The sequence below is a fragment of the Falco naumanni genome, chromosome 16 (genome assembly GCF_017639655.2).
Source record: "Falco naumanni isolate bFalNau1 chromosome 16, bFalNau1.pat, whole genome shotgun sequence".
In the NCBI taxonomy this organism is placed as follows: Eukaryota; Metazoa; Chordata; class Aves; order Falconiformes; family Falconidae; genus Falco; species Falco naumanni.
The window spans coordinates 7856490-7884362 of NC_054069.1; the positions used below are offsets into that span (position 1 = coordinate 7856490).

The 27873-nt window shown below is 41.0% G+C and overlaps 1 long non-coding RNA gene across 1 annotated transcript in view; it reads left to right on the forward strand.

Annotated features, from left to right (window-relative positions):
- The window catches only part of LOC121098355, a 47413-nt gene extending 24672 nt beyond the window's left edge, over window positions 1-22741 (forward strand). Inside the window, exon 2 of the long non-coding RNA XR_005831245.1 lies at window positions 22484-22741. This is a non-coding gene — a long non-coding RNA (uncharacterized LOC121098355). The remainder of the gene's footprint in view (window positions 1-22483) is intronic.
- Window positions 22742-27873: the final 5132 nt, after the last annotated feature.

Genomic DNA, 27873 nt, shown 5'->3' on the forward strand with positions numbered 1-27873 from the left:
AGGCATAAGATCTCACCCTCTCCAAAAGCATTTTTATCAAAGAAGCATCACCACAAGCACAAACGATCAGTAAATTATTCTGATATGCTGCAGAAGAATGGTCCTAAAGTACAGGTGTGTTCATGCTACAGACCCCTCACCACGCTCCAGCTGAGAGCAGCCGTTCTCCTCTGACACCCCTCAGCCTGCAAGCATTATTTCTGCTGGGAATGCGAGCAGACTGCACAGGAAGCAAGTTATCTGCTGCTACGGAAGGGTCAAATGTGAACAAATATGCAGAAATGTGCACCTCTGTGCCTTCTGCTGCAGAGGTCCTGGGGAGCAGCCTCTCCCTCTCTCACCCTTAGAGGAATGAGCATTTGGGTGGGAAACATCTGCCCTTCAGCTCACTCACAGGGGGTTTCTGGGTTTATTGGCAGGAGCAGAGATCCACATGGCACTCATAATGTAGCCCATTGTGTGTGTACAACCACAAATAGGTTAAATCAATAAAACAGGAAAACCTCAGTTCTTGTATCAAATACCATCCATATCTAATGCCTCCAGGATGCCTTCTGATCCCAGAAGGTCCTACTCATTTGATGCCTTCGCTTCCTGGGTATCCCACAACACTTCCCAAAGGAAAGAGCCAAGATATTAGCTTTCCTTTACAAAAACGGCTTGTGAGAACATAGGGCCGGTGAAAAGTTTCAGCTTCACCAACCTCAGCGTCTCCATTTGCCGTATGGCAGAGAAAAGAGTCTGGCGTGCTTCAGCCCTGACCTCATGGGAGCACCGGAGGGGTGGGAACCCCGCACCCCCTCCAGTGGCACTGCCAACACCCGATAAGGAGGTGAGGCTGCTGCGCTACATCACGCCAGCAGCCCCATTGCCCTCAGATGGAAACTAAATTCATCTAAATTCTCTGCTGTAGAAACTACTGCCATCATCTCTACAGCTAGTAGAAAATGGGTGAATTTCCAGCTAATTGAAAAGCAGCTCGATTCAGAGGAGAGAGCAGATTTAAAGCATCTAGGGACCAGTGAAAGCCCTGTCATTGTCCTACCAGCTCTGGACACAGTTACCCAGTACCCAGGTCAGCCTTTATTTCATGCAAGCTGGCACCAAGAGAGTTAGCTGTATTTGAAATCAATACCAAATGCCAGCATTTGGCAAAGGCCTTAGAACAGAATAATGATGATGGGATTAGGAAAAAAGAATTCATAAAAACTAAATTAAAAATCACACCTCACTTCACATTGGAAATTGGACTCAGTCACCGCACTCTGTTTGGAGCAAGCCTCTTTAAATGCAATCCATTGTGTAGGGAAATTCTCCCTGGAATCTGGGTTTCCAGCACAGCATTACTATAACTCTCCACGTTCATGAAATCCCTAGAAAAATTGCAGCACAACAGAAAAGGCAACCTCTTGGCAGGTATCGCCGCAGTATGCATGCGTTTCAGAACAAGTCTCTGCAAGACCTGCTGAACTGGAGAGAGAAAACTATTGGCAGAGGGTGGCAAAGGCAATCCGTTTCACAGCTCCTCTCAAGTGATGTCTGATAAGGAATAATCAACTGTCTAGAGATAATTTTTAATTTCCCCTCTCCCCCAGAACACATGCACAAGTTTTGAGTGACAAAGGGAAAAACGTGCTGCTTTTTTTTTGTTTGTTTCCCTCCTTTCTCTTCATTTCCTCATCCCAGCAGAAAAAGGAGAAATCAAGGGGAGAGACGTGACCTAGTTTGTACTGAAGGGGAAGCAATAACAGCCTTCCTGTATGCAAGAACAACCCCCACCATCCCTCGATATCCCCAAACTACCAGAAATAAAGACATTGGAAAACACTTTTTTTTGCCCGCCCATCATAAAATATTTTCCTCCACACAGATTTACGGTCGAGTAAAAGTAGGAGGGAAGATGACAAACTTCTGCACCTTCTGCTCTGACTGCAAATGCTCCCAAGGAAGAGACTCTCCTTTAACCCTAGTCCGTGCAGCAGCAAGCAAACTTCAGGTAGTCACTAAAATAAAATAATAATATTATTGTCACTCACTTCCCACAGATTTAGGGCGTTCTTGTGAAAAATCTACATTAAGGGTGAAAAGGCAGGATTTATTCTGTGCTTATAGCTTGTTTCACAGATCCAGGGACTCTGCCACAGTCTGTGGTCAGGAACGCGCCTGGTGCTGCACCAGTGACAAACTGGTGCTGCAGGGACAAACAAGCCACCCCGCAGGATGGTTTCCCTGCAGGTGTTTAGGAGGAGACAGCCCTTGGGGCTATAGTCTGATTTGTATACTTGGCCTTTTGGGGCTTTGCATTGCAATAATTCAAAAAGAAAGGACAGCGGGGTTGGTTTTCATTTTTTCTTAGAAGGAACCGGAGCTGGGATGAGGCATCTCTGAAGGGGAAGGGGCAGCGGGGGAGGCAGAAACCCTCCTTGTGAAGCACTCAGGTGAAAAAAACAAACACTGCTGAGTTATTTGGCAATAGTTCTTCTCATCTAGGGGTATAAAAGACTCCAAAAAAAGACCACACAATAAAAAGGAAAGCCTGTCTGAAGTACCACGTTTTACACATTGTTAGACTGAAGCAATCTGTTCGAGCGAACACTTTTAAAAGGGGCCATTTCTGTGTGAAAAGCCAGCGGTGTGGAGCTGGGAGGCATACAGCTGTAGACAGCTGTGGGGCTGGTACTGTAACTGAATCATTTTAAGAGTCAACTCTGGCATGTCGACAGGAGGCCCGAGAAGGGTAGCGCAGCCGGAAAGCACAGTTTGCTTCTGTATGAGCTGGGACACATTCACCTTCTTGCACAGCTTAAGTTAATGAATGCAGAGCTGGTTGGAACTAAATTCATGCAGGCTGCTTCCCCCACCTCCCCGCCCTATTTTTTTTTTTCTTTTCAATTATTTTTAAGAAATTTAATTCTGAACACACAAGAAAATACTCCCTTTTGACCACTGCCTTCTGGCAAGCTTCCAAACACTCTGAGGAACCAGACTGGACTGTCGGTATCAGCACGGGCTGGGATGGATAAGCCTACAGCTCCCAGGCACTCAGGAAGAGAATGCTGCTGCTCTCCAGTGCATCTAAATCTTTCCACGCTTCCCCATAAGGACAAACCAATACCAGAAGGGTGCATCTGTTCTATCTTCCTAATCTTCCCGACATTACACAATGCATATGGACACACAGATATTTGGAATTAATAACTACGCGGAAGATTCTGTATTTAAACACAAAACAGGGTCCCAGCAGAGCACCGAAATAAGGGTAACGTCAGATTAGGATCTGGCTGGCCACATCAAAACAGGCACGCTTCTGTAAAGATATTAGTTTATTGTCCCCAAGAAAACAGCTAACCCTCAGGAGGAAGCATCCTGTGTGCGCTTACTCGTGCGAGTAGGAGGGACATGAGATGACCCGCGGTTATTGGAACAGGTGACAGTAATTGTGAAAAACATCAACACAGATCAGCTTTCCTTCACTACGAGCAACCAACTGCCAGACACTTGGAAGTACCGATGTACCTGATGTCTAGAGGAGATTATTAACGTGGTGGGGTCAAACCAAGATCCCAACTTGCTCTAAAAATGGGTCTGCTGTCCAACGAACTGAGTCTTATTCAGCCATTCGCCAGCGGGGTATGCAGTGTCACAGTGAATGGTAAAAAAAAAGAATAAAATAAAAAATATTATTTTAGTTCTGGCTTCTATCCAGATCTCCAAGTTAGTAAAATGGGAAAGTAATGTGGGATGGATAACCGTCTGTTTGAACTCTACCCACTTAAAAGGTGGCGCTTCCGTAGAGATGCTGGTGGGGGAGACAAGTGAAGCACTAACTGCATTTGGAGGAGGAGGAAAAGGATCAGATGTAGGCAAAGAGTTTGGTTCACGTTAAAGGGAGTATTAGAAGCCCAGAGGTAAAGAAATGAATTCACTAGACTGACATTTGAAGGGTTAATGGGGTTTAAGCTTTGATCTTCCAAGAAAACATGCTGAAAACGTAGCCCAAGGCATGTTCACCATTTTGTTTGCTAGTAAAACAATGCAATTTGATTTTTGTTGGCTTGTTGTTTTTAAGTGGAACCTCATGGGTGTTCTGTTAAATTCAGCCCACAAAAGCAAGTTGTGTCATTTTAATGTAGCTCCTGTGTTAGAAATGTTTGTTTTTAAATGCAAGTTTTATTGTTTTCATTGTTTGCACATTAAAAGCTAGATCAATAAGAAAAGCAATTCATGATGTCGTTCTTCAAAATTCAAGCCTTATCTACCCCATAAACTGGGGGAAATATGGAATTGCGAGAAATAACAAAGGCTGATTGTTTTGGAATATGAAAGGAATAATTTCAGATCTCTTCTGCATTGACCTATCACTATCTATCATGTGCCTTAATATTTACAGGAGAGTCAAGTAGAGATACAGCCCTGTGACCGATAGGACGGGACAGAGCATTCTGCCATTTGTTGCAGTGGCAGGCAGTTATATTCTAGTTTGCAGATGTGTAAGCATCACTGTAGCTTTTCTAAAATGGAAGAGAAGCCTTCTTTCTGCAAGACAGACATATCAAAGTATTTACCAGATATTAAGTGCTCGAGTATGTATTTTTATTAAAAAAATATCCCAATACAGAAGGCAAGATGAGGACAACTCCTGCAAGGGTCAGACTCGCGGGCCAGATTTGGGTTCTGTCTCCTGATATGCTACTGGCTTTACATTTAGCCTTGTACAATTCTTTCTACCTTTTTGGGCCTCCATTTCCAGCCTGTACCCAGGGGACAATACTACAATGTGTTTCTTGCTCTTTGATATCTGAAACATGCTTAGAGATTCTTTAGTTGAAGGTGTCAGGAAGAAGTCATTATTGTTATATTTTTATAGCCCATTTCTTCCTGCAGGGTCCCAAAGGTATTTTAAAGTCTTGGGGAGGAGGGAGTAAAGAGTGCCCTGGCACATCATACTCTTCTCAGCTGCAAGCTGGCAAGTCTGTGGAAGTACACTGTCACCAGATACACATCTAAAGCACAATTTTCTATGGTGGAGTGAAGGAGAAATACCTACGTAACTGGAAAAGTGAAATTTGAGCAAATAATCTTCCAAACTGTTAGGTGACAAGTACACTGAATTCTACTTATTCTGAGGCACATTGGTAGTGAAGAGCTTGCTTTTGGCTTTCAGGGGAAGAATGGCACTTCCACTGGTTGTGTCGATGGCAGTTATGACACCTACAGAATCGTGACTCTTCATTCTGCAGTGAAGTGTATTTTGATGGTAACATGCCCTTTAAAACATCTCCAAGCAGACTGGCAGATCATACTTCAGTAATAGGTAGATTGATACAAGACAATCAATATAACATTGCAGAGCAAGAGCAGAAGTCACCACGTTGCTGGATGTGGAGCTGTACAGAGTCACTGCTTTTGTTGCGCGTCAGGCTTCTTGTTCTATCTTCCCTTAAGCATCCCTTTTTCATTTCAATGCATTTTTCCTTAAAGGGTTGCTGTTACAAGCAGGATCAGGGATAGTATAAGGTATGACTCTGCATGCCTTCACACCTCATGAAATCCCATCTACAATGGTAAAAATAATGAGGAAAATTGCCTACTGCAACAATTTCTGAAATGGCTGTAAATGTTTTATTGCTTAAGCGTATGCAACAGCAACTTCAGCAAACATACTCCGCTGAGTATGGTAGAGAAACGACATACACAGGATCTTTTGGAAAAGCAGGCAGCCATGGCTAGACTATATTTCTAAATAAATCTGTTAATTAACTGGTGACTACACAGCATACTGTAGCAAGCCACGCTCAGCAGACACATTCCTGCGCAGGGCCAGTGTGGTGTATCTCCTGCGGTTCCTAATAATGCCACCCTACTTCTCAGGAAGCAGGCTGGTGGTTTTTACAAAAACAAGCAAGCTGAGAATATGCTCGTTGTCTCAAAGTCAAAGATGTGACTAAATTAGGTTTGGATTGGAGCCCCAATAGGTACGAGAAAGTGGACAGTGAAATGAGCATCCGCTTGGAGTTCCCACACATCGCACCCCCCACCCCCCCCAAATGAAATGATTACACTTGGGTCAAAGACCATCTCTGCTTGAAAAGTTAGAAATGACTGCATGCTAAATCTGGCAGGCGATTCTGCCACCACACCACAGTGAGGAGATGCTCCACCACAGCAAGCAATAGCTGCAAAGGCAGAGCCCTTTGTCCATCCTGCCGACCCAGGGTCACTCCATCTGGGCAGGGAAGCAGAACACCGGTATTTAAGGCAGCGCTCGCTTCCCAGATTGTTCCCGAGCTCACTGCCAGTGACCGGCTGATGGCCTGTACCAGGGAGGCACCGAGGAGCCATGTTGCAGACCCACAGGAAAGACGTTTTGCAGTTCAGATAGGGGGGCAAGAGACCAGAGGTTGTGACCTCCTTCTGCTGGCGCCTGGCCACAGGCTATACCACCTTCTCATACTATCACCTCCCACTGGCACACCATGTGCTACCAGCCCATGAGGTCATACAGCTGGGTTTGCAGACAAGGAGAAAGTGCCAGGGCTACTCTATTTGCCAGAGTACTTGTGGCAGGAGCGTTCACGTGAACGATTTGAAAGGCCCTTGAGAGTCACTCAGGTAGGTAGCAGAAAGAAACCCACGTGATTTAAGTGGCCACTCCACACCATGCAAATAGGATTTGAACCCAAGAGGCACAGCACACCATGAACTCCCATTTACTCAGACCACAGCCTGGGGTGTTTCAAAAGCTTTTGGCATCTCACAAATTCAGCTCAGAACAGCAAAACTTACTCAAGAACAGCAAGTGGCTGGTGATAACTAATCTATTTGCTGGAAGTTGCTCTCATAAAACATTTGCTAAATAATTTAGGAACAAAACCCAGTAATAATACCCCCCCCCCCCCCCCCAAACTCTAAGTCTACTCCCAGATGATCTGCAAATACAAACCAGCAATAAGTCTATTAAGCCAACTCACCTAGCACTACTCTCATATTCCCTACTGTCCTCCCAGTCCTGATTTTCTTTTGATTCAGCATCTTTCCTCCTTTTAGCATTTCTGGCTGGCAGGGCTGGATGTACTTGGTTAGAATTCAATACCACGAGGGGTTTTAGTAACCAAAAGCTGCTTTGCCCCCCAGCTCCAGCAGCTCAACAGGAGGTAAACTAAAGTTCTAAGTATTACCTGCATGATTAAGGTCGATTGAGTTTAAACTGCTTTATTTCTCATCAGGATCTACGGGTAAAAATCAGAAACTTCCTTTACTTTCTTCTGCTAAATTAAAAAAAAAGAAAAATGAAACTGCTGTTTTATATCTGCATCAGCTGAAAAATACATTGCAATGCGATAGCAAAGCACTTGCCAGGGCTCACCAGCGTTCAGTAGGTGCTTGCCCAGCTGACTACTCCATGGCGCTAGGTGTTGCATAAAAGTAGATTGTTCAAGATGAGTCTGGACTCTCATTAACTGACTTTAAATGAAGTAATGCAAGGAAGAAAAGAGTGAGAGATTAGGAGTATCAGGAGAAATGCCTTGCATGAAGCTTAACCAAGACCCAGGAAGAGCAATAAATTAGAATTCACTTGTTGGCCCCAATCCAAGGAAAGACTCTGTTGTGTGTGTTACTTTAAAGATCAATGTCATCCAGTTGACTTCCGTGAAACATCTGCTTTCTGCTGTAGCGGATGGACAACTTTTATCATGGATTAGGTCTCCCTCCTGAAACCATCCCTCGATAGCAGCAGCAAAGTTCTGAACTACAACACGCATCCTTAAATCCAATTTTCAAAAAGTTGAGAAAAATATTAACGGCAAGGAGACAGATGGTGCCATAATGAAATCCCCTCTCTATTTTTACTTATTTCCACTGCTTTCATGATAAAGACATGCGCCCCCCCCCCAAAAAAAAAAAAAAAAAAAAAAAAGAAAAAAGCAGATCATGTTTGCACTCCACATGTTAGTTCCTTGCCTGCTAGATGATCCAAAAAAAGCACTGAAAACCTTTTAGAGCTGATGGCACTAATCTGATGACCTGATGAAGCTCAAACCAAGAACCAGTTACTAGGAAATAAAGACAAACCATGGCTGCTATCCAAAAGAACTCATAAATCTAAACATCTCCTGCTTGCTCTCTTGTAACAGCTCTAATATTTCTTCTACTTCTACTTTGTGAAGATTACTTTCACCTCTTAGCCTCCCTCAGGATGTCAGCTCCCCCTGCCACAACCTATCTTAGCAAATACAGTTCAGGTGCTCACTTTTATCCTCCTTCTGAATTCTTATACTTGACATAAGGCTTAAGAATATGTGGTTATTTTTTCTTCCCAATCAACATTCTGCAGTCTGCTTACCTCTTGACTTGGGTTTTTTTTGCCTGCCTTTCAATTCCCAATCACTCCCTTCTCATTCTTCGTTTTATTCTTACCTTGGAATTACTGAAAGTGATACAGAACATGATACATCTTCTTGCTTAGTAATGCTTTTGCAGAACATCTCAGCTGCCACTTTAGCTTGCATGTTAGCAACGAGAGAATAAACTCTAATTGTTTTGACACTCTACCATTTGGCAACCCTTAACACAGCTAGGACTGTAGGCTTCAGCATTCTACTCTGCTTCTAGGAGCAAGGAATTTCAGTCCTTATTGACTTGTACTTGACTACTCTCAAACGAATGTTTCCTGAACTTCTTTCGTCTTCACCTTACCACTGTTAAGCGTGTCATTTTCCATCCCTGTTATTCAACAGCCTTTATATTCATATGCAGCCCAATTTTCTGCCAGTATCATCTTTTCATTTATGTCAACTGGATTACATGTTGCTCCTACTTGCCTCCAACTTACTGCTCATTTTCTGTGCCAGATAAAGTTATTGCACATTAGACTGAGCAGATTTTATTTCACAATTGCATTCCTTTATGGAATTCCTTTATGTTTTCAAATTGCTTGCCTAGTAGGCTGTAATTCTCCTACAGTATAAAGCGTTCATCAAGACAAAACAGAAATATGGGAGCTGGCACTAAGAGTTACGGTCAGCCATTCCTCCGATGCAACAGTCTTTTTCCAAGAACTACAATAACCAAACATATTGCACTGAAGAGAATTCTAATATTGGTGCAATGAGTAACGCATCAGCAGGTGAGGCTTTCTCTTTTGTCAGATTAATTAGCAGTCACGTCCTTCCTTTAAACATAGGACTATAATCCTTCCAAGACTCCTGGCCTTATTTATTTATTTTGTTACTGTAATTGGGTATTTTTCCTATATTTTTGTGACTGGCGTCAGTAGATGGCACTGTGACATACACTCTTCCAGGTTCTTTTTTGTTAGCCTGCAAGCAAAGGTTTTATGATTTTTTTTTGGTGTTATAATTAGTTTTGTTTATGCAAGGTTCTGTAGTCCTTCGGGAGAAAACTGTGGAAACAGTGAGATAATTTGCTTTCTGTATATGCCCTGCACTCTGATTGAGGTCAGTTCTTGAGCCAGAATCAGTCCCTGGGTACCAGTCACTGAGGTTAGGTTGAAATTCCTATAAGAAGGGATTATCCTGCATATTATTTGACCACTCTTGCTCCAAGACTGGTACACCAGTCTAAATAGGGCAATTAAACTGAGAATGTAAGAGTATTCCCTTCCAGCAGAAAAGCAATCTGCAATGCCCAAGCCATCTTTTTGCCCTGTGACAACAGATACATGTTGCTATGTGTAGAATAGGGCTCTGTTCTCCAAAGAATGGCACATGCAAATGGAAATAAATTTTTTGAATCCTTTGGTCTCTGAAGGTAAATGCCTGATGTTGGGAACCCAAACTGCAAATTGAGGAATCCACATGTTCAGGTACTATCATTAGCAAAGTGGTGCCTTGAAAGACAATTCAAAATCTGATTAATTTTCAGAGATGTAGACTATGGCTAGTCTAAGACATCAAAAACTTGTGGAATGTCAAAAGAAAAAATAAAATAAAATTCAGTGCCGAAATATGAAATGAGATACCTTCAAATTCAGCTTGAAGGCTGACACCTTCAGTGTCAGATGTCTTAATGTATTTGCTTTCTTTTTTGAGGGAGAGAATGGTAAATAGTGTTATCTTTTACCCATGCTTAAGTTGGGACGCTTGACATAACAATACCTAGAAATCTCAGTAAAAGTACAGAGTCCTGTTGAGCTAAGTGCTTTTCAAATGAGATAAAAAAAATGGATTTAGATGAAAATGTCATCAACTGATGTCACAAACCCCCTTCTCTTTTTAAGAAAAAAGATGAGAAAGACCGTTGAATGTTTATCAGTTTTTTACAAAAGCACCTTTAACATTTCCTTACATTTTTTCCTCAGTTTTAAGCAGCAAATTCACCTCTACCTTTAAAATTTTGTTAATGGTTTAGCAGTGAGAAGTATTTGCTAAATAAAAAAATGGGAAGGAAGAAGAGAAATATCGAATATACCAAAAAAGTAGTGTCAGCTTAAACATCTTTTGTAAATATAAACATAGACACGTAGATTCATACACACATATGCACACAGTGCATTTAAGTGTATAAAATGTCTTTATGACCTCATAGGAGGAAGTGTTCTTTGCAAGAATGACAATTATCATCAATGGTTGATTAACAAGTGTCAAACTGACAAAGAGCTATCAGCAAATATAAACATACGCCCTAGAAAGCATAGGAAGCCTTTATGGAAATGTGCTATTAAGCTAATAGCTCCTTACAGCATTGAAGCTTGATGTTCTACTTCTACATGACTTTTTTAATCAAAGAATGTCAGAGAGAACAATAGTTCAATAGACTTTCATATCTGACCATGAAGAGTAAAACACACTCTTCAAACTGTGACTGACCAGTTGTAACACCCATGAGACAAGGACAACTTTGAAAAAGCTGCGAGTTACTTACAGGGAGGATTTTTGACATCAGAGACCCCAGAAACATAGCGGAGAATTACTTTCCTTTAACATGCTTACAGCTAAAGCATTGGCTTCCATTCAACTAATAGAAATGTTAGTGCTTAGAGCCTGCATGCCTTGCATTCTTGCAGTAATACAATTCTGTATTAAAATCTATTCCAGTTGCTTGATTTATGAAAATTGTTAAAGTGTGCTGCTTTCGTACCAAGCTTATTGGATGATGGGGGGGTGGGGGTGGTGGTGGTGGGTAAGAAAAAGGAAAATAAATTTTTAAAGAGAAAGCAAGAGAAAGTGATAGAGCATGCTGTTGTCCCTATTGAATATGTGAAGCTTTAGTCCTTATAAAAGTTGCCTGTATCCAAAATGTGACAATTTTATTTCAGAAGGTGACGATGTTTTAAGAATTTGTTGCAACTTGTGGACAGAGTCGCGGTTGATTTGGTCTCCAGCATTCCTTGGATTTTGTAATATGTCAATACATCATGTTAATGCAAGTTTTTAAAAAAGGGGGAGAGAAAGCAAAAGCTCCCTTCCTTTTTAAGTATGAGTAATCTATCCAAATCCTACTGAGACACACAAAGGAATGCCGGCAATTTTCCCTTTCATAAAATGCGGACTTTCTTTAAATACTTCCTCCCTACATTTTCAAAGCACAGTTGTATGAAATGAAGGGGAAATGACACCCTTACCCATTGAAAAGGAGATTATGTAAAACTGGTTGGAGAAGCCAGCCGTGTTAATGCAAATACAAGTATGATTTTATTCATAAGTTGCTATTGTGCTAGAAGAACATGCGTTTCCTATATGTGTCTACCTAAAACTCTGTGCAAGGAGAAAAACATTTTCTCAGGTTATATTACCCTGTTTTGCAAATAAATATGAAACCCAAAAGATCACTTTAAAAAGTGAAGGGCTTGGTTTTCCATTGTGCCGAGCACTCGATTCCACTTGAAGTTAATGAGAGCAGTCAGCAGCCTCGACAATAAGACACTACAAGGATTTTGCATGCCCAAAGGTGCTGGAGACACTCCATGAGGAGCCAGGGATCAGCTCCTTTCCCACTCATGGCCTAAGTTTTCTTTGTACTGATAGTAACTGCCTGTTTTTCTAAAGTAGCAACTGGGGACAGTCTGTACCCAGTAAGTATTTTATTAAGTCAACCCCCTAGTCTGCCTTTGCAATGGCCTATGCTACTGATCGCATCAGACGTAGCCTCTCATTCTGCCAGCTACTCAAATGCATCCTTCAGCTGGAAAAATTACAAGCAAGTCATTCCCATCACTTTCCGACATCCTCAATTTGAGTACATGCTGCATTGGCATCTTACTCCCCATTGGTGCCGTTTGAAAGATTAGCTTAGATCCTAGGCCTGAAACTGTATGATCAAAGTACAGGATCGCTCCAGACTTTATTTGAGCTGTACACCGATTGAGCCATGTCTCAGGGGAAAGCAGATCAGAAAGAAAAGTTACCATTGCAAAACTCTGAAGTCCCATCAAAACCTATCTCATAGTATAGACTAAACTTGAAAAAATTAAAAGTAGGCACCTGAATTTGTCGTTTTTCTAGGAAACTGATTGTATCTGATAATAGGGTGCTTGAAATAAAGGAGAAGCAATGCCCTCAGCCACTGAAAAGAAGATTATGTATAACGTGGTTGGAGAAGCCAGCTACGTTAGTGCAAACAGACGTATAAACTTATTCCTGCATTACTTTTTGCTGGAAGTACGTGTTATGACATTTTATACTTGCATGTGGATAAGCAAAGTAATTACTGGTACATTTTTAAAGTAACTTTGCAGAGGAGTTGATCCTCTTTCTTCTGCCTACCACTGTTTATTCTTCTTGGCTTTCCATGGAAGCTCTTTGGTAGCGTGAGGAAGCCCGAGACCTTGGATATGTGTATTTAACGTCAGATCGGTAAATAAGGTCTAATTAATCTTCATTACATGGAGTCATTTGAAATAGATACCTATATTGAGTGCCCTTCCTGTTCAGCTCTGGTCCAGATGAGTTTCTGGCTCGCTCTGTAGGACCCTGGGGTCTTATCATACGAAAGGCTGGGCAGCATTTGATCAGGAAATGATTATACAGTCTTCCTACCCCTTCCCACTTACACATGACAGCTGTTACCAGTCAAAACTGTCTTTCGTTTGTTAACTAAAGGTAACCTAATGGCCAGCCTAAACCAAAAATTCTGTTAATTTTTAGGAATCAGTACTGTTTCAAAGGAGAGGTTTGATTCCCCTAGAACACCTTTTCCTGCAATTAATTTCCTTGTTTTAAAGACAGTAGTACTAGGTCCTTTAACAGAAAAATCTACCCATTTTAAATTTCTGAGGGTTTTTGTTTTGTTGTTTGTGGGTTTTTTAAGCAATACCTCAAAAAATGTCAACAGGAGTTTATTTTTTGCAACACAGAATCACAAATCTGAGTTAGGTTTAAAAGCAGGATCTCAGAGGCAAAGTTTTTAAAGCTAAAAGAACCCCCAAAACATACTAATATATAGTTTACCAGTGTCAGTGCAAAGACCTTCAGAGCCTGGCTTCACAAGTCGCAGGCCATTTGAAGATGTTTGCCAGGGAAAACCCTGCATCACTCAGATACCTGAAGGCCTCAGCAAGTGACAGAATATATGGGTAAAGCAGGAAAAAAAGCAAAACCAACACTGTGATCGAAGGTCTGGCTTTTTGGAGACGCGTAGGACTTCATAAATCACTACACAGTGGAAACACCGATTTCCAAGCGTTCAATTACTTTGCTTTTTAGATCAATTTCCACTGGACATAAGCGCATTAGATTGTTGTCCACAATCTTTACCCGAAGGGTCATATTTCCAAGTGTTTATCTTGTGCTCAGACTGTAACGTGACATGCATCCAACACCCAAAAAAAGGTGGTGTGGGGATAAGCTTACTAAGTTTAGCTATTTGCTCTTTTTATTTACTATTTTGACAGAATCGAGGAAAGAAACTTCCTTTCCTCCTCCCACCCAGTTTATTCTTTAATCTATCAAAAGAATTATTAAATCTTTTAAAAGATCAAACACTCAGATTCTTCACAAAGGTTGTCACAATGAATTCATTTGCAGAGCTTTCATCCCTTCTTCCCCACTGTGCTGAAATAATGTTGACTATTTTTCGCTGTCTCTCTTGCTCGCTGTAAAGATCCAGTTGCAAAGGTTGTTGCAAGGACTCAATCTCCCACTCTTTTCCCACCTGGCACCAATAATTTCTAGAAATTAAAAATGCAGGTGTCGATACCTTACTGTTTCTATGTTGTCCAAAAATGATCTCATAAAAGAAGTCTTTCAAAAGGTGGTTTATGATACTGCAGAGCAGAGAAAAAAGAACAGCAGCAGTGAGGGTGATCCCCAGAAGTTCCATTCTGTAAGAGTGCTATTTCTGTTTTAAGAGGGCAGATCTTTTTTGGTAGTCTGACTAGTACCAAGCAACACTACATAGAATACGAAATTCCTTTGGCTTGATCAGAAGATATCGAAACTAGCAAAAACTAACACACTGCAGAATTAACACATGCAGAGATTAAATCAAAAAACTATGTAATCCTACTCAGTTTCTTATAGAACCAGAGAGTCTTTCCCCCCAGAACTTGTAAAACCAAGAAATAATGTTTTACATGCAGGATGCTCATTACCTGAAAGACTGGTTTTCCTCAAATGAGAGGGATTTTTAAATAAACTACTTATGCTCTATGAAAACCAAACCAAATAATCTTGGTTTTCAAAATTCTTCCTGAGTTTTGCCACACATCAAATGAATCCTATTAGAGCAGAAAAGTATTTTTTTAATTAATTGTTTTGCCTTTTAGTGGGATGTGGAGTTGCAGTGGGAGTAAATCCAGAAGAGTTGTGTATCCATTTTGCCAGGTCTACCGCCACATGGGTCACATTGCCCTCATGATATTGCATGTGCACTACGACTAAGAGCAGCCAGGATGCTCACAGTAAGAGGAGCAGAGGAGGAATGCAGGAGAGTGTGATGCTGGTGATAAAGGAGAGGTACAGATTGTTTAGTCTTTCACATCATAAATCCACCTCTTACTGATTACAAAACACAATTTTTAAAGGGCTCAAGGAAGGGATAATTCTGTTTTGAAAACCCTGCTCTTAGATCAAAGAGCGTCAAATCTCTCTTCAGGCTGAGTCCTAAACTTCTTGTATGACATAGGGAGCTATCTTGAGACCACATTCGGGCCTGCAGTGTTATCTGGAATAACTGAAGAGGCAGAGAAAAACACATAACGTAATGGAGAATGGATAGAATAATGCCATAAGAAAATGGGGTTCTCTCATTGTCATAAGTATCCAGCTCCCATCAGTTCCTCTCTGACTCCCCAGCTGTTAAAAGAGAGAAATAACCAACACGTATGATTTCAGTTCTTAAGTTTTCACAGATTTAAAGTCATCCATGTTCTGGTTTCTCTGAGGTAAGATGTTTTCACAATCCCATCACGGAGGATGATCTAGAGTCTCAAAAAATAAGCATTCCAAAATAATGCACACCTCCAAAATCTAATTGAATAAAACAGGACACCACCCCCACCCCCTGGCTGAATGAGAAAACAGGACCTTGTAAATTTGAGATGGAGTTGTGTTGCGCTTGCTGGAGCTAATGGTAAAGTGTACAAGCCCATTGCGTTCCCAAAAGTACTCAAAGCTTTTGAGGAAAAACAGCTCCATTTCCAGATAAAGAATGCAGCAAGGTGAGGAGATTCAAATATCCATCACATTTGGTATAGGCAAGAAGAAGGGGATCCAGTCCCAGAAGTTTTGAAGCAGCTGGCTTTCACAAGGCTTTGGCTCATACTTGCAGTTAATTGCATAATCTCCCCTCCAAACAAACTCTGACATATTTTGCTTCAGTTTTTTTCAAAATAGACATTGCTTCCTTAGGCATCATATTTTTTTTTCTTACCCGTGAGCAAATTTAACTATGCCTGCTCAGTAGACCAAAGTATTAGGAATTCCACATTACCACCAAGTCAGGGTTAAGTGCAGCACCATAATGAAAAATGTATCATATCTGACCTGTGCATTAATTGAGTTTCCCTGCATGGCGAGCTTTTCATCTTTATAAACACAGATGTGAAACCTTTTGAACGGCTTTATGATACAACAGGAGTTCTATAGATCTTCCCCTGAATTACAGAAGAATTCCAGTCTTCACAGGTAATGATCACTTGTCTAAGAATTTACCCATTTTGTGTAATTTAATACAGTCAAAGTCTTGCTATAGACTTCTAGAAGATAGCTAAATAAAAACCCAAGAAAAGAAATAACCTTATCGTCTAGTAAGCACTCTAGGTTCACCAACAAGTTTTTCCATTACTGGTTTTATTATTGTTAAATTTCATGGAGCCATTCCACATGGGTCTTGATTTCATGTGTGTCTGCACCCAGAAAACATTGATTATATCAGAACTGCAGGCTTTGTTTTCTAAAAGGTTAATTTGCTCAAGGACTACACAATGGGTGGGCACTGGAGAAATGTGAGCAAGTATGCTTTCTACTGTACCTCTGTGGAGAGATTAAGGTTCAAGCTCATTTGTTCCTAAATCTTTCTTGACAACAGCTCTGTTGACAGTGAAGAACAGAGTTGTTCTGCTCTGGATGAGAGTCAACAGCTTGTACCAAAACCTGGAGTCACGGAAACACTTCTTAAGAGTCAATCTTGTTTAGCTGGTTAGAGAAATAAGGTCTAAGTCAACTTATTCTGTCAAAATTTAGAATATAACAGTTCAGGTTTTAATTCTTTACTGATTTTTCTGAGACACAGTGCAGAGGGATCATAAAAATCAACAAGATGATAATTCAGCTCACGGACAGACCCGTCACTGACCAAATGTTGAAAGCTGAACTTGTTCCCACCTCTCACTCTTTTGCCCAAACTCCAGGTCTCTGCTTTCCCTGTCCCATGGTTGGATCTGCCTGTGTTTTGGCTGCTATTGCTTTGTTATTTGCTGCTCCCAGCAGCTGTAGGCAACTATTTCCTCCATACCATCTGCCCATTCTGGATTGCTTTACTCTCATACTCTCTCACGCTGTGCATTAAAAAAGATCTCACACAAAGCTAGGATAAATTAGCATATGCAGTACCTTTACCTTTGGAGGACAGAGCAGTTCCTAGCTCTGTCCATGCAGGCTAGTTCTCTATGTCAATATCCAAAAGCTTCTGGAACCATCCTACTTTCTACAATCCTCCTCCACCTGACCATAAATAACCAGGCTTTTGCAGTCTAGTGTACTCAGAGATATCTTGAATCTGATCACCAAGGTGAACTTAATAGGTTACCACAGACACATAAGCTCAGTATTCTTACTGAGGTCCTTGACAGCCAGTGTTGTGCTGCAAAGCAGATGACAAACTGTTGCGTACCTTCCAGTCCTGTTTTGTCATCAACATGTCTGCTTCACTGGCATTCAAACGTGCATTCACCTTTCAGACCCAAAATAACCTTTTCTTGCATTTTCACTTAAGCATGCTGAGAAAAATCCCAAAGCAATAGCTGAATTATAACATTGTGATGTTATACCAAGACATCATATTTCTATTGACTTAGCAGTACTGAGTATTGAAAGAGATAGCTGATCTAAAGTATGATGAAAATACAGCAAGAAAAAAAGATAATGGAGAAAAACATCAATGTTTCAAGGAAAAAGAAACCAACGAAACATCCTGTTTGCTTTAGACAAAGCAGCCGTCAGCCTTGTTAAATATATAAAATTGCACTAGCTAGCGAAACATTTTTTGAGAAAAATTCCCAAATGTTAACATCAGTTGAAATTCCTCTTGGCATGTAAGTTCCTTGATACCTTTAGAAGTTTACTTGCCTTACATGTACTGCATTTCTGCAAAGGGAAAAATTACCAGCACTGTGGTTACCAGTCAAAGATCTCCAGATGCAATCCTGTAGCTATGTACCTGCTCCAGGAAATAAGTCATACTTTTAAGGAACGATGAGAAGTTTCTCCATCCTCTGAAGCTGAGCAGAGAGATCTGCCCACAGCACCGGTAAGAATCTTCATAATCTTACATATGTACCTAATACCAATGCTGTGAGCGGGAAGCACTGAAAAATGCAAAGCAGCAGAAGTCTAGGGAATTCAGAGTTCAGCTACAATTTCACCCTAATGGAGTCACAGGCCAGAAAGAGTAGCCATGGGAATTATATATCGTGCTTAAAGATAAGCACGTGCTGAAACATTTCCAGGATTTGGACCCTAATATAAAGCAACTGCAGGCACCCAGCAAACTGGATGCGATGCTATAGAACTGTAATGTCAGGTCACAATTCCTATCCATTTAAGGGCTGGTTCCAATTTTGCTGCATTAATTTTAGCTCCCCCCCCCCCCCCCCCCTTTTTTTTTTTTTCTTTCTAATCCTGGTGCTGTAATGAGGCTGGAATAGCATGTTTATGCATTATATAATGTGTGTTGATATTTGAGGTCCCATACATCATCTAGACAGCACTATAGTTAACAAAGCAACTGCAAAAGAGGAAAGAAAGTGATGGGACTTTAAATGACTTATTTTAGTTATAAATGACCCAAATTGCGCGACAGACCCAGGAAATCATATTGCCGTTCCTAGGTTCAATCCTCAGTTCCTTTAAAACGGTGATTTTACTATTGACTTAATGAACAGTGGAATTAAGCTCAGAGCTTGCTCCGTTCTCCTTGCCAGCAGAAAAGTTATTTGTTCTATATCCCATTGCCCTTCCCACATGCAGACAGCAGCTGTAAAACTGATGCCATGAAATCCAGGCCGGTGTCCCTGCCTCCCCCACAACTCACTTCAATGGAGCCAAGATTTCACTCAACATATGGTCTAGAATTTACTCCCATAAATCATTTTGACTGTCAACTCCTTCGGCAGATTGGGTCAGACCCAGAAAAGACTTAGGGGGTCTTCAGGTACCGAAGTCTGTAACATGGATCCAAAATTGCCTTGATTAGTAGCCAGCTACTCCAGGGGGGAGCATCAATCCCCTTTTTCTATCTGAAAGTTCCAGCATTTCGGTTCTGCAGCAAGCCAGTGTTCGGAATTGACTGAAATGGGTCTAATAAGCTCAAGATCTGTTGTAGGATCCAGCCACTAGATGCATTTGTGCTGATTTCCCTGTATGAGCTAGTCCTATGGTAATTGGCTAGGCTGTTGCTGCCCCCCCTCCCCCCCAAAAACAAACAAACAAAAAAGTTTAAGTCGATATAGCTACTCTCTTTTGGGGAAAACCAACTGCCAGAAAGGTGGGTAGTGACACCTACATTTTACACAGTGACGCAGAGGATAGAGCATTCACCCAGAAGTTCATTCTGATCTGTCCCCACCTTTAGACCTTCAAAAGGGTTTAAACAGCTCCAGAGTCTTCCAGAAAAGCCAGTCCGTGCTGTCAGTACAGCAGTGGTTTTAGGAACCAAGGAACACAGGAGCAAATTCAGGAGGAGCAGAACAAGTGGCTAGCACATGCAATGGAGAAGGAGGAGCAAATCTGGGTGCTGCTTCCTGATTTCTGGGTGTTTATTCAAGGGCTGCTGAATGTAAAATGCATCAGCTGTCCTGAATCCATGCATTTATTGTTAAGGACACTTGAAGTCAAAAGCTTACCGATTCATTTACTGGGGAATAATCATTTACCGTATTAGCTAATCTATTTATCAATATAAAGTCAATTATTATGAAGCATCAGGAATGGGTAGTAATTATGCAATGTAAACATAAAGGATGGGATCAGTAGGTAATAATATTTATTCATTATTTAAAATATTGAAAAACATTTGTAATAGCTGCATACCGCAAAGCCCACCTTAAAGAAAAAAGAACATATTACTCTCGAAATGAAGATTTTGTGACACAGAGGTATTTATCTTGGTCAATATTTTTAACTATTAAAATATTTATACTTGTGACAAATTTCTATAATGTTACCATACACATGAGCCATGTAAACTTATAAAGTACTTCTATATATCAAACAGGATAAGTTGCAGTCAGGATTCTGAGTATCCCACAGTCTACAGTTTAGATGCTCCCAAAACATACTTCAGTGAGCCCATCAAATTTAAAAGGGTACTTGACATGTATTTACAGGGATGACCAAACAAGAAGTATCTTTCTAAAGAGACAGAGAGTCAAACACCAAAATAATGTACCAGCAAGCTAGGATTTTACTATGAGCTTGGTAAGAACGTCAATTATAACTGCCATTGCTCAAGTAAACAAGTAGAATAAATCTAATCTGTTTTAATTATTTTTGGTTTGTTTTTTATTTGTTTAATAATTTAAGGTATTAGTAACCTGGAAAAGGAAGTTCCACTGTAAAGATAGTTTTGACTGTGTTGGAAAAATTATAGCAACAATAATTGCTACAGTCTCTCGGAGGACGCCGTCTTTAATGTCTGGCTAACACAATATATAAGAAAAAAGCCTTAAGTACATATGGTAATCTCATCTTCCACTTCCACATTTGTTTATAAGAACCCAATCAACCAAGCTGAAGGGTTGCATTTTTAAAAAAAACATCTGAATATGATCAGTTCACTTATTTGTTCAGTTCAATGTATGCCTTTCAAATTAGATTGCCATTTAATAGATGATTTACTTACACAATCAATATTAGAGGTTCCAAGAATTGCAATTGTCTTATTTCCAATAATTTGTAGCATCATATTGAGGTCACCTACTCCATTCCATGCTAGAATTAGCAGCTCTGCAACAGCAAGCAAATTTATTGGTCTTAACCTTTTTAAAAGTTATCTGTACTAAGAATAGCACAACATTACTGTGCACTCAATTTTTAATGGACTTATAAGAGAAGAACCTATATTGCTTCAGCACTCACATCCCTCTTTCCTTATGCTCTCTGCCAGGCATAATATATAATTATGTGATATTTTACATCTATAGTATACAAGAAAGTATTGGCACATATGGTCCTGATTTAGGTACTCAGGTTGGAAGGGTTATCTAAGCATCTTTTCCCAATAATCAATGCTCAACACCCAGAATGCCAGGACTTCCTTGTTGGCCACTTTACCAAGAAAAATAAATAAATGAAAAAAATCTTTGCAGACAGCAGCAAAACTCAGTTTTCTTCCTTCAAGATCTCCTAACCCCTAGCAGGTATTATCTCACCTATCAGACAGGGAATTGTGCATCTCCATCAAGACTAACATAATGAGGTGAGGGCACCCATTAGGGGACACCCCCTTGTTCCACAAAAGGAGCGTGATCACTGCTACGAAAGGAGAAGAAATTCAGCTTGCCTTTGTGCAATCCATCCACCCACAGCATGCAGAACAGCAGATAATAGCAGAGCATCACCAGTCGCGGTTACAAGAGTAGTGTTCTGTTCTGGTGGGTATACGCACAGCTAAATTCAGCCTCTGCTCCAAAGTTTACTATCAAAGTATCAGTAAAGGGGTAGAAAAATAAAAAAGCTGCTCACTCTGTCTTACAGATAGTTATCAGAGGTAGCAGAGAAAGAAAGGCAAGTGACATGCACCTTAAGGGTCTCAAAATTGAGTGGGTAATGGAAGTGAACCCAGGGCAAACAAGATGGTTTCAAGCTAACCTTAAATTTTAATTTGCAGGTCTTCTCCTTTTTCCCATATTCTTGATGGGTGCAGATCGGTTACTGTTCTATAGACAAGTATTTACTTATTATACATGTATAAACTCAAAATCTACAGGCCTGAGAGAATTATTCCTCCTCTGTATTCTGGACATGAAGCTCTACAGGCTGGTCCGTCAGTTACTAACACAGTTATGAAATAAGCAACTTGGAAACTTCCTAGGTCAGGTTCACGTACCGTAACATGAAGGTATGCATCAGTCTCCAAATCTGCATATACTGTTGCATCTCTGGATATTCCTCCAAATGCCACATTTTTCTCTTGACCATCTAAGCCCTTGGATTTGGTGATGTCCCATGGCAACCAATTTCACTGATTTGCATTGGTGGGAATGCCATTTACTTTGGTCAGTTTGGGACAAATCATAACCAACTAATGCTTGAATAACGTGAGAATCTTACACTGTTGCATTGTTAGTCTTCTATTTCCCTCCTGGTTCATTTTATTTTTTTTTATTGGAAATGAACCAAACTCATAGTTACTGCTACAGAGTGCAACGGTAGTACAGACCAGCATTTCATGCAGTGTGAAACCCGAGTGAGGAGAAGCTTTGGCACATAGTTCTTAAACCCTTCTATCCTTCATTTTTAAAAGTATCAAACTTGGTAAAACCTTGAAACAAAATATTTGCTCTTTAGCTTTACGTTCACATATAGCGTCATCGCACTCCGGCAGCGATGGCTCAGCATCATCCAGAGGTAGAAAGGGGTGAATTTCACAAGAGGCAGAGAAGTCACCTCAACACATCTTTCAGATTGCTGTAGGGATTAACGAGCAGCTCCTGTTAACCCTCAAACCAAAATGTCACCACAGCAAATTTCTAGTGATATCAGAACGCACCAGGGGGCACAAAGGGATGAATCTTTTTTTTTTTTGCCTACAAGCTTTAATTTCATTATCTTTAACTCTGTCATTCCCATTGGTCTCTCAACAGGAAAGCAAAATATGAATGAGAAGCTGAGATGCTTTGCAAACTGTGGAAGAGAAGAGACTTTTTGCCTCACTTCTCCCTCCCCTAATCCTCATCACCCTCCCGACAGGGCTTATGTGAAATGGTACCGTGCGGCGGTCTTACCGAAAGGCAAAGTAGCAGAAGATGGTGAAAAACACAACTAGCTCCCTCCTCCACCCCCTGAACTCACTGAAGAAGGGGAAATGGTGGGGTTAAGAAAATAAAGTTCTCTCCCAGTAACGCTGCCACATAATGAATACAGCATTATTATGCAGAAGGCCTCTTGAGACATCGGCCTAAAAAAATTCCACTGAAAATGGAAACACCTGTTGGAATATTAACTAGGACAAAGTCAAGCAAGGAGAAAGAGGATAGGTGGCCAAGAGGTTGGAAAGTCTAAGGCGAAATGTTGAAGGGATTTTTCTTTATTTTTTTAGGAGTGTGACATTTCTAATATTTGAGTTCCTAAAACAGCAAACCGCATTTTCTTCATGCAAGTATCTAGAGGTAATGGAAAAAGCAGAAAAAAGCCAACATTAGGTAAAATATCTGTATTTCAAAGAGCAGAGCTACTTTGGACATCCTTAAGCTGTATGGCCTACAGTCAGACAGCTACCGGAGCAAATGGATTCTGGGTATGGGAAACCATTTACAGCTCGTATTTGATAGGAATTTTTTATTTATTTATTTTAATCTCAGAATCATTAGCAATTCTATTTTGGCCACAAGAAGCTTTCTATTAAGCTGAACACCCCACCCTGTTTTACAGGTTTGCGAAGATCTAATATACTGTAATAATAAATTCCACTTTGCTTTCTCATGGTCTCCAGTCCCTTAGAGAATGCCAGAAGCTTCCTTCCTCATCACCCTGCCCGGCAGATTGAGGCACAGGATGAGCCTCCTGACAGAGGGAAGACCAGAGAGCTCTGCATTGCTCTGGGTAACTAGAACTTAACCTGCAAGACCCCAACGTAGAAAAGAGTTTGGAAAGATGTCTAAGGACCATCACAGTTGTGACCCCAAGGCTACACCCAGTACATCACAAAAAGTATGCCATGAGCTCCGCTATACTTCCCAGTGCCAGATATTCCCCACTTAGTTTTTCACGTGAGTGTAAAAAGGAGACCAAAGTTCACCTGTTTCGCAGTGTTTGCTGCCTTACCAGAAGGTGTATCATCAGCCCGACACTATCTTCAACTGAATATCCAATTCAGACTGAATTCAGCAGGACTTAGCACAGGTTCAAGGGCACTATAAAGAACAGGAGCCTGCCAGCAAGAGCACTTATACTATGCTAGGAAACATGATACTTGGTTGTAGTGCACTTGTAAGCATTTTTTCCCCCAATACTTTTATTTTAAAGGGAATAACGTTTCTTTCTCTGTAATACACTGAAGAAGTACCTTAATCCTCTTGTAAAAGTCCCTGCAGAGCATGAAAATAGTATGTTTCAAAGGTTTAAACTTGACATATTGAGGGGAGGGAAGAGGGACCCCGTGCTTTGCAGGGCAGATATGCTTAGTTATACAGCACAGGTCTACAGCCTTCCTATAGACAGAAAGAAATTCTCAGTCTCCCTGCATCGCAGATAGGATGCCTGTTTCTAGAACCCCACCCTTTCACATAGGCTGGATGCAGAAAACAATAGTGATAGATGGGAAGCACAAAGCTTCACTGACATTCTTTGAGCAAGGCAGCCATTTCCCACTGCCTGCCTTGGAAGAAGAAAGAGAAGAGGAAGAAAAAAAAAAACCCAAAACCAAACCAAAACAAAACCCCAGCCACTTACAGAGATCTGTCTTGGCAGCTTAGCAAAAAACCAGTGCAGCTTCGGAGCAGTGCTCTCAGATTAGCCCGTGTACCACACCCAGGGTGTACGAACACTATCAAAACCTCCTCTGCAGCATATTGATTATCCAGTACAGCCTCACTAAAGAAATAATAAATGAACAAGCAGCCATCCTCAGACCTATTGACTGGGAGGAATAAAACCTCCTTCCTGCCTCTACTCCCTAATGCTCTCTAAGAAAGCCGCCCCACCCTCCTCTAAGGTGCTTGTATTTTACAGGCAGCTCAAGCTCAGCCCTGTTATAGTGAGCTTCAGTTTATCCCGATTACCTGGAAAGCACATCAGCCTGTCATATCCAGCTCTGTTAATCTTTAACCCTTTGCATGCTGAATCCATCCCACAACAGGCTACGAACAAGCCTGGACACCTATTTCCCTTTGGGCATTTTTTATGGAAAACATCAGTGGCTACTCACAACATCATGCTGAAGCCTGAACGGCTGGGAATATTTTCTTAATAACAATCAAGGTTGTTTCTTTACAAGAGCAGCTGCTTTCACACTCCCGGTGAATATTTTAGCAGAAGCATGTGTGTGAGGGAGAGAGCAGGAATGAGCGTGACTACGGGTGGATGAAAGGGGGGGGGGGGAAGTACCTGTGGGGAGGGCAGCCTAGACCAGAGGCTGCAGCACTGCCTTACGCATCAGGAGGTTCACGTTGCCCCTTGAGCCCAGCCACTAACCCTGTGTGTCACCTTGTGTTGCTGGTGCCCATTTCCCTTTCGGTCCTTTGTTTATTCAGACTATAAGTACCCCAGCAGGGACTATCTCCCCCTATGCATTTATCAAGAATATAGCCAGAAGGTGTGGGGAAGTGATCTTAGCTGCTGCCTATGGGCCAGTAGGTCTTACATGAAAAATCACAAACACAGACAATATAAAATTTCATCTTATATTTATGCAAGTAATCAGAGAGTTACTTGATTTCAGTTAGGGGTTCTATGAGGAAAAAAAAAACCTCTCTGTAAGGAGCCACAACAAGTTTGGGAGATGCTATTACATATGCAACTGCAGTAGATATGCTATTGGTACGGGTAACAACAAAAATAAAATTGACATGGCCAAGAAATGGTACACATTTGTGTTATTTATCATTTTGCACCCCTTTTGTTAACAAAAACTGAAAATTAAAGCAAAATACAAGTAGTAGCCCTGAAGCAATCAAAGCACGGTGAAAAAGGAGCATTTTTGTTTTCAGCCTGGTTTCTCAGCAGAAAGGTACCTATTGGTTTCTTACAGTCTGTGTTCTCCTACCACATCCCAAATTTTAGACTTTTTGGCTGATTTCAGACAAACCAAGAACACACAGTAAAGGCCTGAAAGATCTTCAATTCCATGCAAATGCCAATAAAATAGGGACCAGACAAAGGCAAGCAGCCCTACGAATGCCCCACTGAGAGAAAGGTGAAGCTCACCCTTACCTCAGCATTAGCAAAGCCACACAGAAATGGCACTGGCCATCGGGCTCCTGTAGTTCTGCTGAGAACTACTACTACGTCCCACAAGCCTGAACAGCACAATAGCTTTACACACTGGATTGATAATCTGGGTACAAGTGAGGGGCCCAGAACGTGGCAAAGCTTCACTTTGTCTGGGAAAGGGAAGAAACTGGCAACAGCAAGAGGAAGACTTTTGCTTCCCATCTGCATGGGACACCTGTTCCAAGCAGCTCCCTAAGGACTGCTGTAATATATAATGAATACCGTAACAAACCTTCTCAATCAAAGAGGTGCTGGTGCAATTCAGGCTTTAAAAAAAAATGAAATAAATAACAATCGGTTTGATTTACACCATTCCCAAGCACTCTCATCTCTCCCTGAAGCTGTTTGGAGCTAAGCAGGTCTAGCCTCTGAAAATTAAGACCAAAAAGCCTTAATTAAGCCTCTAAAACCACAGAAACAGGCAAGTCCACAGGTCCACTTGTACAAATGAACTTCCAGAACATTCATTTGAATGCATTCTACAGTCAACACTACCAAAACTGCTACAGAAGAAGTCAGAATTACCTTGGTGCAAGGGGAACAAACTCTCCATGGGGGTGTTGGAACCATACTCTACAGGAGCCAAACTAGCCCTGCTGGCCTCCCTCCCTGAGCATCCCCACCGCCCTCCCGCTGCAGCACCACACCTGCCTCCACCAGCTCCAGCTGACCTGAATGAGCCCGTCAAGGAAAGCAGCCACTGTCACCCAATAAGCACTGCTATCCACAAAATGTGTTCTCCATTGGGAAGATAGTTCTAATCAAAAGGCTTTACTTTCAGTTTTTTCCAGTACCAGTACACTGGCTGAAATTAAAAAAAAAAGACAACCAAAATTTCAACAGATGTTCAGTACTGGGTTTTGTTTAATGAAATTTCCTTTTTTTCATCCTTAGAACATCACCATGCCCAAACATACGCATCACCTGCAGACTGTAGAAGATGAAACATCTTGTGTACTTTAAATGCCACTTCGAATCCACAGCCATGTCTAAAAAATAGGCCCAGGAGATCACAAACTGAATAAAAGCAACATTACAGAGAGAAATTTTGGAGGCACATCCATATATACCTGATATTTCAGCCACAAAAAGTCCAATTGTCATCATGCTGAATAACACATCGGATCAAAAATACAAAAGGAACATGAATTAGTGTCATGTTAAAATACTGTTAACTGGTGTGTGATTTTCTATTTAAAAACCAACACTTACATAAACCATTTTTGTAGTTTTATTACACTATATTCTTTATGCATATTCCTCTGAAAGTAAATTAAATTAAACATCACATGGATCACACTCTCTCCCACTGCACAAGTGAATCCCTGTCCATTTTCTGTCAAAATGGTGCCAGTTTCTTTGTGCCAATATTCTTGGACAGGCAGCCATGTGCAGTGACGTCACCAGGTTTTGATTCTCCAGGTTTGCGTGAGCAATGTTCTAAAAGGAGCTGCAAGAAATCATCTCTGTTCATTAGTACCAGTAATTGGAAGGCATTTCCATGGCTCCATGTCCTCTGGAGGATCTCAAAGTCTCTCTCACCTGTGATTTAAAAGGGGAACCTTAACTTCTGCAAAGCAAACATTTCCATGATGGAATGCTATAGCCTTTTACAATGCAGAATATTTATGGTTAACTTGAGTCTACTAGGAAGGAATACCTAGTCCACAACAAGAACATTACCAGATCTTTACTTCATACTATTTGCAAAATACATGAATCTAAACCTTCAGATTCCCTGTACTATCTTGAGTATGCAGGAGACGAATAAGAAAGGCACGTGTCTTGAATGAGGAACACTATGTTCTTCTCCTATGTGACTACGAGCAAATTATTTAGTCACTTGGTGACTGTTTTCCCCATCTGTGGAAGAGAATAATATTGAATGCTCACTTTGCCCACACAGCATTACGTAAAAAATGTTTTAAAAGGTACATTTTCAAGCATGGTAGCATCATCAGAAGTTTCATCCTGGGAGTCATTCTGTCCAGATATTCATGCACAGTAATACCTTTCAAGAGTCAGGGGTTCTTTTTCCAGCTTT